This window comes from Lytechinus variegatus, chromosome 4, assembly GCF_018143015.1.
Source record: "Lytechinus variegatus isolate NC3 chromosome 4, Lvar_3.0, whole genome shotgun sequence".
Taxonomy (NCBI): domain Eukaryota; kingdom Metazoa; phylum Echinodermata; class Echinoidea; order Temnopleuroida; family Toxopneustidae; genus Lytechinus; species Lytechinus variegatus.
This window is the reverse complement of record NC_054743.1, coordinates 62,327,850-62,339,300: the sequence shown is the minus strand read 5'-3', so window position 1 is coordinate 62,339,300 and position 11,451 is coordinate 62,327,850.

Here is an 11,451-nt window from a genome sequence, read left to right as displayed (position 1 = left end):
ATTCCTTCACCCCCCCCTCTTGCCCCCCCTCTCCCGATCTTTATCTCCATCCAGACCATCCTTCCATTTCTCTATTATGCTGAAATTTGCATCTCTCTCCCTCTCCCTTTTCCCCATCTCAAATGCAAGCTCTGTGATACCTTGCCCTGATTTAGTGTCGTTTGCATTTAGGCCTATATACCTCAGGGTGCTACATAACTTTTTAGAAGAACTTGCCCTGTCGGGCAAGTAAATCTTTAAATAGTTGAAGTATACTTGCCCAAAAATCTATTTCACTTGCCCGAAAAAATCCTTAATAAAAAGTTTTACCTTTTCAAAAGAAAGTTGGTCATTCTACTGTGAGAATTTTTCTTGCCCAATTTGGGCAAGTAGTTTTGGTCTTTACTTCAAAACACTTGCCTGACTCTAACTTTTACTTGCCCCGGGCAATCGGGCAAGTGCTTATGTAGCACCCTGTACCTATAGCCAAATTTACTTGCCCTCACCTCGAACTCGCTTCCTGGAATACCCCACCCTACTTTTACAATACGTTTATAGGAGTTTCCTCATTTTGGAGATTTTTCCTGAATCACCCCCTCCCCCCCTCACCATATTGGCAATGCAGGCCTTTTCCTCTTGCCTTTCACGTCCCCAACTCAGTACTCTGCTTTTTCACCACCCCTCATGTCCCCCCATGGTTTCCCTCTCGAACTAGCATCACCTTCCTGCATGCTTGAGTGAGGAGGAGAAGGATGAGGCGACTTCGTAGAGGTCGCTGAAATACTTGAATTTCGGTTTTTCGCCTCCTCGGTATAACGTCTTTCTCCAATCGTGAACTGATAGTCCATTATTCCTTACATATTAATCATACTTTATAGGAATCATTTCAACAAGATACCTTTTTTACAGTCGTATAGAAAAATTAAATGGAGAAGTCTCCCTCAGATGGGTACACCATAAAACACTTGGGTAATGAGAGGTGCATATTGTCAAAATCAACCATTGGATAGAACAGTATTTTTGAAGTTTGATTTCCCAATAGCCTGACTGAGTCAGTACAACCCTAGTAATACCTCGGTCACATTTGCTGTTAGTTAGTCGGGTCTCTAAATTTAATCACAGCATTTGGTCTCATTTCGGAAGAGTTCTAATACCTCGGTCACATTTGCTCTCAGCTGCTGTACAGCGAGTCAAAAACAACCGTTTTATAAATTTTTATTCAAACCACCTACATACATGTATGTATAATATAGGTAGTTAGCTACATGTACATGTTATGTACATGTAGCTAACTAGTACAAAAAAAATGTAAAACGGCGGTTTTCGACTCGCCGTACAGCAGCTGAGAGCAAATGTGACCGAGGTATTAGAACTCTTCCGAAATGAGACCAAATGCTGTGATTAAATTTAGAGACCCGACTAACTTATCCCACCCAAATGAGTCAAAATCTTGTTCTTTTTTTTGACTGACTTTATTGACCCCACTGTGGCTTTATAAGACCAACTGACTCAAATCTATTTCAAACTCCGGCGAATCGTTGCATGCACTCCAATGATAGGGGAAAAATCCATTTAAATTCCTGTATGCTATTACAGCTTTGGGAGATTCGGAATCAACATTGGAAAGCTGTAGATCTCAAGGGGGAGGTGAAAGATATTATCTTAAATTTGTATCGTGATAGTGCATGTATGTAGGTCAAGGGTCACACATATGGATACTGCCTTCTGCTTAATTAATTCATGCTGCTCGTACAACAGTGACATTGTTATGTGTCTGAAATAACAGGCATGCCACTCTCCGGTGCACAACGCTTTCTAATTAGCACCCGGATAGATTAGCGGAGATGGTAGGCGAAGAATGTCGGCTGTTAACAATCGCCGACTGTCACTTGTGGACCTGTAGCACTACTGTCCCTGCTATTACTGTACGTGTCTACTTCATGAATAGCCGTCCGGGACATGTTTCATAAAACTTGCTAAAAATTTGGAAGTACATGTAGGGGGTTCAAAGATACAGAAATCATTAAATTTGATTGTTTGGTTGCATCACTTGCATGTGAACTTGTTACAGAAAATGTTTACTTGTTATCATAACAAGTCTTTATCAAAAGAAGACCGACATAACCATCAGGGGCGTGTTTCATAAAACTTGTGATTAAATTTGAAGTTAAAAGCTGCTGGAATTATTCAGTTTGATTGGTTGGTTGCATGTGAAGTTGTTAAAGAAAATTTGTCTTGTTATCATAACAAATCCTTATGAAACAAGACCCACATTTATAACCATCAGGGGTGTGTTTCATAAAACTTGTGAATAAATTTGAAGTAAAAAGCTACTGAAATCATTCAATTTGATTGGTTGGTTGCATGTGAAGTTGTTATGGAAAATGTTTACTTGTTATCATAACAAGTCTTTATCAAAACAAGACCGACATTTATAACCATCAGGGGCATGTTTCATAAAACTTGTGAATAAATTTGAAGTTAAAGCTATTGAAATCATTCAATTTGATCGGTTGGTTGCATGTGAACTTGTTTAATACAGAAAATGTTTACTTGTTATCATAACAAGTCTTTATTAAACAAGACCAACATTCACATGTGCATGTATGTTCCATCAGGGGCATGTTTCATAAAACTTGTGAATAAATTTGAAGTTAAAAGCTTCTGAAATCATTCAATTTGATTGGGTGCTTGTAAACTTGTTACAAAAAAATGTGTACTAGTTAAAGTCTTTGTGGAAAAACAGGACCTATGATACTAGTATGAGATTTAATCTGAATAGATAATGTCTAATATTTTAATAAAAGTGATTGGAAGATTTGACTATATTGAAGAATTAAGTGAATGCTGTAAGACTTGGGAACCACTTTCTTATAAAAAATTTACTATTTTGCATTGCATAGTATGTACTGCGTGCTTTTTGCATAATATTAAAAATTCCCCCAATCAGTCACAATGAACTAAAAAACTTTTAGAGATAGTTACGCTTGTACATGTCATGATCTTCTTTCTCCAACAAACAGCTCAAAGGAGGCTACAATATATTGTACAATGTATGATCATGCCTACATCATGTACATTTTTAGCAAAAGTATTATATCATTTCATGCCTCCCCCCAGAACATTTTGATTACTGTATCTCTCATCTCATTAAAACAAAAGTCACATCCCATCCCTTTTTCCATGAATAATCCTGTTTGTAGGCCGTGAAATTGTTTTTTTTTTCTTGCACCAATGTCATTAAATGGAACAAAAGAGTTATAATGAGCAGTTATGTTGGTCTTTCTTTTGCCTTGTTAGTGTCTTTTATCCATGTAATTACCATGCTTGCCAGATGAGGACTAGGATATTTTCTAAATGGAGGATAAAATGGCTGTATCTTTGTGATCTAAAGCAGTGTTTGATGAGGGATGAAGATGAGGAAGATAAAGGGAAAGAAAGGACAAAAACCTTTAAAAAAAAAGTTTCTTTCAAGATTTATGCTTGGCCCTGGACAGGCTTTAAAAACTAGGACAGCCTGCAATTATTTTCTCATCAAGTTTTGGACCTGCTGTAATTTTTCCCCCTTTCTTCTGCCCCCTTTAGCCCATTCTCTCCTCCCCTCCCCCCTCTCTCCTCTCCCAATTTCCCTTTCCATCTTACCTCAGTCTCTCCCCTCCGCCCAACCCCTTTTTCCTCCCCTCTGCTAGCCTTCTACTCCCTCTACCCCTCCACTCCCCTCCCCTCTCTCCCTCCCTCTCCGTTTTTCCTTTCTACTCCCTCTATCCCTCCTCTCCCCTCCCCCTTCCTCGTCCCCCTCTCCCAACCTCTCTCTATCCATCACCATGACTGGTATGTGGCATGTGGCCAAGTCATTAGCATCAGCAGCAGATTTACCTAATGACATAATAAACTAAACTGTCCCCAGTTATGTGGCCATAAATTGTCAGAAGCACCCGTAATTCAGGACTGTATAGCAGGTCGTGGGGCGCACTCGGCCCTCTGGTCCTCCCATCATATCTTCACAACAACAGCAATAGTGATAACCAAAATAGTCCACAATACTCTGTTGGACGATCCATGGTTGGACATGGGGTGCGTTTATTCGACACTTTTTTACCCTAGAATCATGATTCAAATCACGATTCTGCAGAATCACGATTGCGTTTAGTCGAAAGTGGAAATAAACGTCTTTCAAATCACAAACATGAAACATGGAAAAAGGGGCGTTTTGAAAGACGTTTCTGTAGATCACGAACGAAAAAGGTGGTATGAACGATATCGTGATTTGAATCATGATTCTATGACGTCATTGTGTCGTGCTTCTTCCGGGTTCGACTCAAAGCGCGCGCTGTGTTTCGTGCAGGTTAACGTGGAGCAGTATTGCCAGTGTAGTACCGGTATATGCCAATTGTCACATGCATTTAGGAATTATCATTCTGTGTATTGTACCCCTGGGGTTGTACTGTAGCATCATTTGTATATTTCATTGTTTTCATCAATCTTGTCTTCAAGTTCCAAAGGCAACTATACTTCCTGTGTCAAACTGCGCACTGTGATGCGCACTGGATCGGCCCTAATTCAGGGAGAAACAGCGTTAGAAAGATGGTCGTATAAACGCTGATTCTGTCGGATCGTGATTCATGTTGCTGTTTTGAATCATGATTCAAATCGTGATTCAAATCATGATTCTGGGTTGAGGTCGCATAAATGCAGCCCAAGGAGATATTGGTTGGACTCAGAGCAGCGCTGTATATAGCCACAATGTGAAGCAGACAATACTTGAAACTTACTGAATGAAAACCTATAAAGTTAAGGAATAAGGCCTTTACAATGGCAGCACAAAGAAAAAACAGAGTGATCACATCATGTTGTGAATAAATGAACATTCAGCTTAATCTTACTTTCACGACATGTTCGTCAGTATTATGAGTTGCATGACTTCTACAATATAATGTTTTAAAGTAGGTCCTGAGTTTTTAGAGGTATTTTATGTAATAGTATTTAGCAACTACATCTGCTTGTAATCTTTTGATGAAACCTACATGTGCTTGTATTTGTTCATGAATATAGTATATTTAAAATCACAAAACTCTTTTTTTTCCACACAAGAGATAACAAAAATTATGCATGACACAAGGTACGTGCTCGTGTGGCCGTCGGTAAGCTTTGCGGCGTGAAGGAGCAGCACGCCACGAAACTGTCACTTGAAGTTTGAAAAGGAGAGCAAATATCAGTCGCAGTAATTCAGTCATTACCGTTGGCAGAATAAATCATCACTATCAAGTATGTTTGGCTTGATCTAGATTGAGATCGCACTTTCTTTCGCAATGCCTCTCTCTTCCTTAGTTAATGTATATTGTAAAGGTTTGATGGCATAGTTCCATACGTGTCTGTGCATACTACACAGACAATTTGTGTATTTGCCTAGATACTCACCTCGTCAACACACTAGACAGAGAAAAGCGACAGATCCTTCTATCTCTCTCCCCCATTTTTCAGGAGCAGCGTGGCTTTAATACCGCGATGGAAAGAAAAAAGGAGAGTTCAAAATGAATTCAGGACGGAACTTGTAAGTAGGGACTCCTACGCCAAGGTTACTTTATTGAACGGTACCCGTGATTAATGGCTTTCTGTTCCCCTCTGTCGCTAGGGATTCCTCATTTGTCAAAGTGATAGGTCATCGAGAATGTATGTGTGGGACTACTGTTGCAAACTTGCAAAGTCTGTGTATGAAGTAATCACAAAGTGGCAATATGGACAAGAGCAGGCCTCAGATTACATTTTTTTGGCTGAATTCATTCCCCTCTCATGATGCCTCCCCCCCATGCCAGTATTTAAGTTTCCTCATGTAAATGCTTATAGTGAAATAGTGGGTATTCTTGTACATTCAAAAATCACGTTATCATTGTATAGGCCTACAGCCTCAGGCATGTGCCTAAACATAAAGCTGTCAAATACAAAGTCCCGATTTTTATGAATCGGATCGTAACTCTTCAATAATTATCTGAATTTCCCTTTATTTTGTTTGATTACCAATATCACAACCTGAAAAACAGCATCATTTCAAGCCAAGCCTGTTAACCTGTATCAAACTGGATGAACATGGTACATAGAGGGAATCTTGTGACAGCACTTATCAGCCATGCATGTGTACAAGAGCTGAGATTATTTGTCTTCTCTCAACCACTATTGCTGCGTTCACTTGCTACTTATAACCCTAGAAACACAGTTTTCAAAACAAGTTAAATCATGTTAAACCATGATTGCTTTGAAGTGTTTTGATGGTCATATGAAAATTATAAAGCATAGATCTGTAAAATTCAGACATGAAAGAGATGACTTTTTGAAATGTGATTCTGCAGAACCGCGATGTTAAGAATGGACTGAATTGCGATGGAGATTTCCATTATTGTTCTACTACAGGCTTCCTCATCATATGGTCATCAATTCCAATCCAACGCTGTAAAATGCTGTTTAAAATTTCAAGTATGTTGTTTAAGCTGGTCACTCGAACAACTATTGTTTAAAACTTTTAAACAGTTGCTTTCAAACTTTTATTTTGTTCAGACTTTGCAAACAACACTTTTAAAGTTTAATCACCTTGTTTAAAATGTAAACGACTTGTTAAAAAAAGATTGTACAATATTTGTTACAATAATGGGCTTTGTGAGTTTAAATAGCATTTTTACATTCAAGTTTACCTGTATTTCATGCGTGATATTCAGTGGGTGGGCTTAAAAAAGGACACTGTGTAATTGAACCTCTTCCGTAGTAACTGTTTTTCGTGTTATGCATTGTAGAGCTTGCTTCATCCCAAAGGCAATGAAGGCCAGTGCCTTTGGTGCCCCGACCTCATTGGCATTGCTGCCCTCTTATTCCCAATTAACCAGAGTGATTCTATGGTAAATCTGCGAAAAAATGTATGCGCTTCCTGTTGGCTTACTGTGAGGAGTGGTTCCATTTTGTTCCATGATTCATGTTTGTTGTACCAGCTAAAAAGAGAATAGTTTGAACGCACCCTTCAATTGTTTGTCTTGGGCCATTCTCTCCAAAGTCAACCCTCTGTAAAGTCCACAGGGACATGTCTCCACATGCAACCTTCTTATTTTAATCAGTTTAGCACCACTCATGGTGTGGCCAGCGTAATGAAGATGATCGGCTCGGCTGACTCGCTACGACGTCCCCTTATTCCAAGTCATCGTTTGGCCAAATTCTCTCTTCGCACGTCAGTTGTCATGTCGTTGTCAACTCGATGCGGAGAGGGCGTTAGTAATAGGGCCGGGACATGTGGTGTTTACAATCAAGGCTTAATTCTCCCCCTTCAAACTTTTTTTTAAGAAACAAAAGATGTGCCAGGGAGCTTTAAAGATCCACATTTTCTCCAATCTGGCTTCTGATGATATCAACCTTGCCAGTTCTAGGAGCAGTCAGAAGCCATCATTATTTCGAATCGTTGCAATGGTAGCAACAGGGATATTGTCAATCCTTTCCTGAAATGGGACAACATGCGTGCGTGCGTGTACGAATTTGTGGGGAAGAAACACAAGCCCCCCCCCTGCATTCCCACATGGCCGTGATTTACGACCAAGTTCCATTCTAATTTTCTGCATTGTTCTCCTTTCACGGCTCATCTTGGAAGAGATATATATCTCTCGCACTCCTATCTCCCTTCACTCAGGGAGCACGTTGTCTATTAAGAGGCTCATATATTTTTTCCACCTCCTCAGCCGACCCAAGTGTAATGAGCTTTCCATCCCTGTGCGATATTTTAACAAATGAATGATGATTGGATAAAGAGAAAGAGAGAGAGATTGAGAAAGTTTTCTTCTCAATTCAGTTTCAATTGAAGCTAGCATACTGCAACCTTTTCATTGCTTGAGTTTATACTGCCATGCCCAGTGGAGGGGGAGGGGGGGGGGGTGACTCACCCACCTTCTTTTACTGAGAAATTTTATTCATGGGGGGGGGCAAATTCCCCCTGTATTCCTGTTTAATATTTTTTACTAGTGCTGAGCTACATGTATCAATTTAATTATAAATTTGGAAGCTCAGATTTATAGGTGTACAATTTTAAGACAGTCTAACTCTAAATTGTGTTCAACACCATCATCATTTTATGTTGTACGTACATGACGATATGGCAAATTGTCATTGTTTGTCTCGGAGTGTGTAGGCCTATGACAACTCCCAAACTGTGCAAAGTAGCAATGCAGCGGAACCTCCGTACATACATGTAGTCAGGCGAGCTTGTTGGATGAAGAGAATGAGATTGCGTGTGTGGATGGATCCAAGGAAAAGTAGTGAATACCATTCTGAGTTTTGTTGCTGAAAGGCATTCCGATGGTGGAAAAGCTTCGCTGGTGACAGACTTGGCCCTACATACTGGCCCTGACAAAGACTCCCCAACAGATTCAGAGTTCGGTTACCCGTTTCCATGACCCTTTCATCTCCCTACACAGATCAACGCATCATTAAGCCTGAAGGCCTACATTCTAAACAGTAAAAATGATTTATATACAATCTAGTTTAGGCCAAGTAAAATAAGAAAGTAGTTGATCGTCCTCGCGCGCATCACTTTTGGCCGCCGCGTGAAAATTTTTGCTATTTACTATTTTCTAAAAAAAAAAAAAAAAAAAAAAAAAAAAAAAAAAAAAAAAATTGTGTTGTTTCTCGTCCTCGCCATCTTCCCTTTTTAATTGCAGCATCAATTTTCTTGTTATTAACTATTTTATGGCTGCTGAATAACGAAAAAATTCACAAGATTACTCTGGGATCTCTCTCGCAACTTCAAAAACAATTGCAAAGTCCGATATCGCCGTAATTGCAAGAAAGAAAAAAATTCTGATTTGTTTTTTTATTGGGTTTTGAAGATACCATCATAAATTAGCGAGGAAATAAAGTTTGCAAACTCGGAAAAGATCGCGGATTTCTTCATTTTTAGTGCATTTTCGGGGACCCCGCTTACTGAATCTGAACTAATCCGTCGCATGCTCTTGAAATATGGCGCAGATAAATCAATTCTAATGACGTAATTTGTATTTCAGCGGGTTTTTTTGGTGAGTGATAGCGCCTGTACTTAGATGTGTGTTACGGTGATTGTGTGCTTGTGACTCTGTTGGGAGAACTGCATGTGTGCTACAGGGGCCACGGAACCGGGGGGGGCTGGGGGGGGGGGGCTTCAGCCCCCCCACTTTTTTCCAAAATCGTGTACAAAAACGTAAAATTGACCATATGATTGTGATTTTTAGCATGGTCAGCCCCCCCCCCCCCCCACTTTGAAAACCGTTCCGCGGCCCCTGTGCTAGGATGATGTGATTGACTGCTGGCGTGACATGTGAATTTGTGAAATGCATTGAATTTTCTGGCGAGTTTTCTAATGTCAGGAGGCAATGCATCGAATATTCAATGAGGGATCTAATATTCAATATCAATTTTAAAAATGAATAAAATTTGAGCAGTAGTATTAAACATTATGTAAACGAACAAGCACCCGAAAACTGCGATGCGAAACCATACCCAGAGCTAAAAATGAGATTGGCTCTGGAAAATTGAACAAGACTCCACGACAATAAAAAAGACCCCCCCATGCATTTTTTTTACCCTTACATAAATTAAAATGTTTAAATTATTCACTTGACATGAACATTCTGTTTGACAACAATACAGTACCAGTATACATCAGTAATAATACATCAATAGATTTTATTTTCCATAGATTTCCAATCAATCGTAGATATTTATACATATATAATAATATGTATATATATATTTCTAATCATTTATTATTACTATTGAGCATGCATCTATCACATAATTCGAGCTTGACATGGCCTGACAATCATTTGAATAAAAAATAGCAAAAAAAATAGTAAATAGTAAGGACCTCCCTCATCACTGATGTCAAAAATCGGACCGAGAAAATGCCTCCGTGTTCTTAAAAAAAATAGTAAGATAGCAAATAGCAAGGACCTCCCTCATCACCGCTCTCAAAAACCCGGACGATCAACTACTATCTTTTTTTACTTGGCCTTATATGAACAATATCAAAACGGAGGGCATAGATCTTTATCCCTTAGGCCCTATGTTGTAGTACTGTAATTGAAAAATAATTGCTAGTACAGGACTGCAAAGTAGCCCTACTGAAAAAAAATATATATCAATATGACAACACATTTGTTTTTTTACAATTTTTAGAAGGGCTGTATGACAGTATGTATTGCATTTAATACTGTTGTTGACACCAAATATATTTTACGCCTAGTTGTGCATGTAAAGTTCAGGCAATGGAGGCATTGGATGTGTTTCAGTTACAGCTCACAGGCTTACAAATTTAAGTGCTTGTTGAATAAAATGTTACCATCACATTCCAAAAGCAGAAGTCAAATCAAATCTTATTTTGAAATAGAAAGATAAAACATCAGAATTTTAAATGTTGGCCTACATGTATATTATTATTTACATTTGATTTTTCTCTTCTATCTCAGTTTTCTTTCCACTTTACAGACCACTGCTCATCTGTGAACTACATGTATGCTATTGATATTCATGAAAATTAATGGTATTCTATTTTCTAGGCCTATTTTGTTTTTAACACTAAAAGATGAAACAATATTATTCTAATCAAATGTAATCATGAAGAAAGTCGGGTAAAAAAAAGTGAAGATAAAAATACGTGTGAAGATTTCATAGATTGATAAGGGATCTAGGGCGAGTTTTTTTTTTTGGGGGGGTTGAGGGGTGGGGTGAGACAGACAGGTAGATTGACAGATAGACATGCAAATAGTAGTAAGACACAAGGAAAGAAAGATATAGAGAGAGGAAAGACCTGTTTTATAATGCAATAAGGTATGAGAGCTAATCTCCAGTGTATGTTGATAACCGGAGTTCCATGAAACCCTCGGGGTGTGATGAAAAAGTCTGGGCCACCCCAAGTGACCTTCGGCGACCCATCACGACCCGACCTGACCCCCATAGCTCCACTCCAAAACACTGGCAGTCTGGCAGAGAATCACAACAATTGGCCCGGCATTGAGGTTTTCTGGTCGTGTGTTGGTCGAGGCTGTGTGCGTAGGTATGTAGATATGGTGCAGAGCTCAGGAAGGTGTACATGTATGTAGGGCCTATCTCCTTGCATAAGCTTGTTTGACATGAATGACTTCGTAAAATGGACATGGAAGTGTTCTTGATGGAACTTTTACATTTTTTTCCTTCATATATTTTGCCATAAAGAATTATTGTGGGCAAAGCTTGGGCCTACAAAAGTTACACATGTATCTCACACATTTCCATATTCAGCAGTGGAATTCTATTATGATAATAGTAAATAATAGTAAATAATTCATGTTGATCATTGTTGGCAGTTAATATAATTAGGACAAATAGTATTTTGATGTAGCCTATAGTATTGGGACCATTCAGGGGGAGGGGGGGGGATATCATAACCTGTCTGAAATCACATTAGTCAAGGTTAGTGCAGCTTTCAGGAATTTG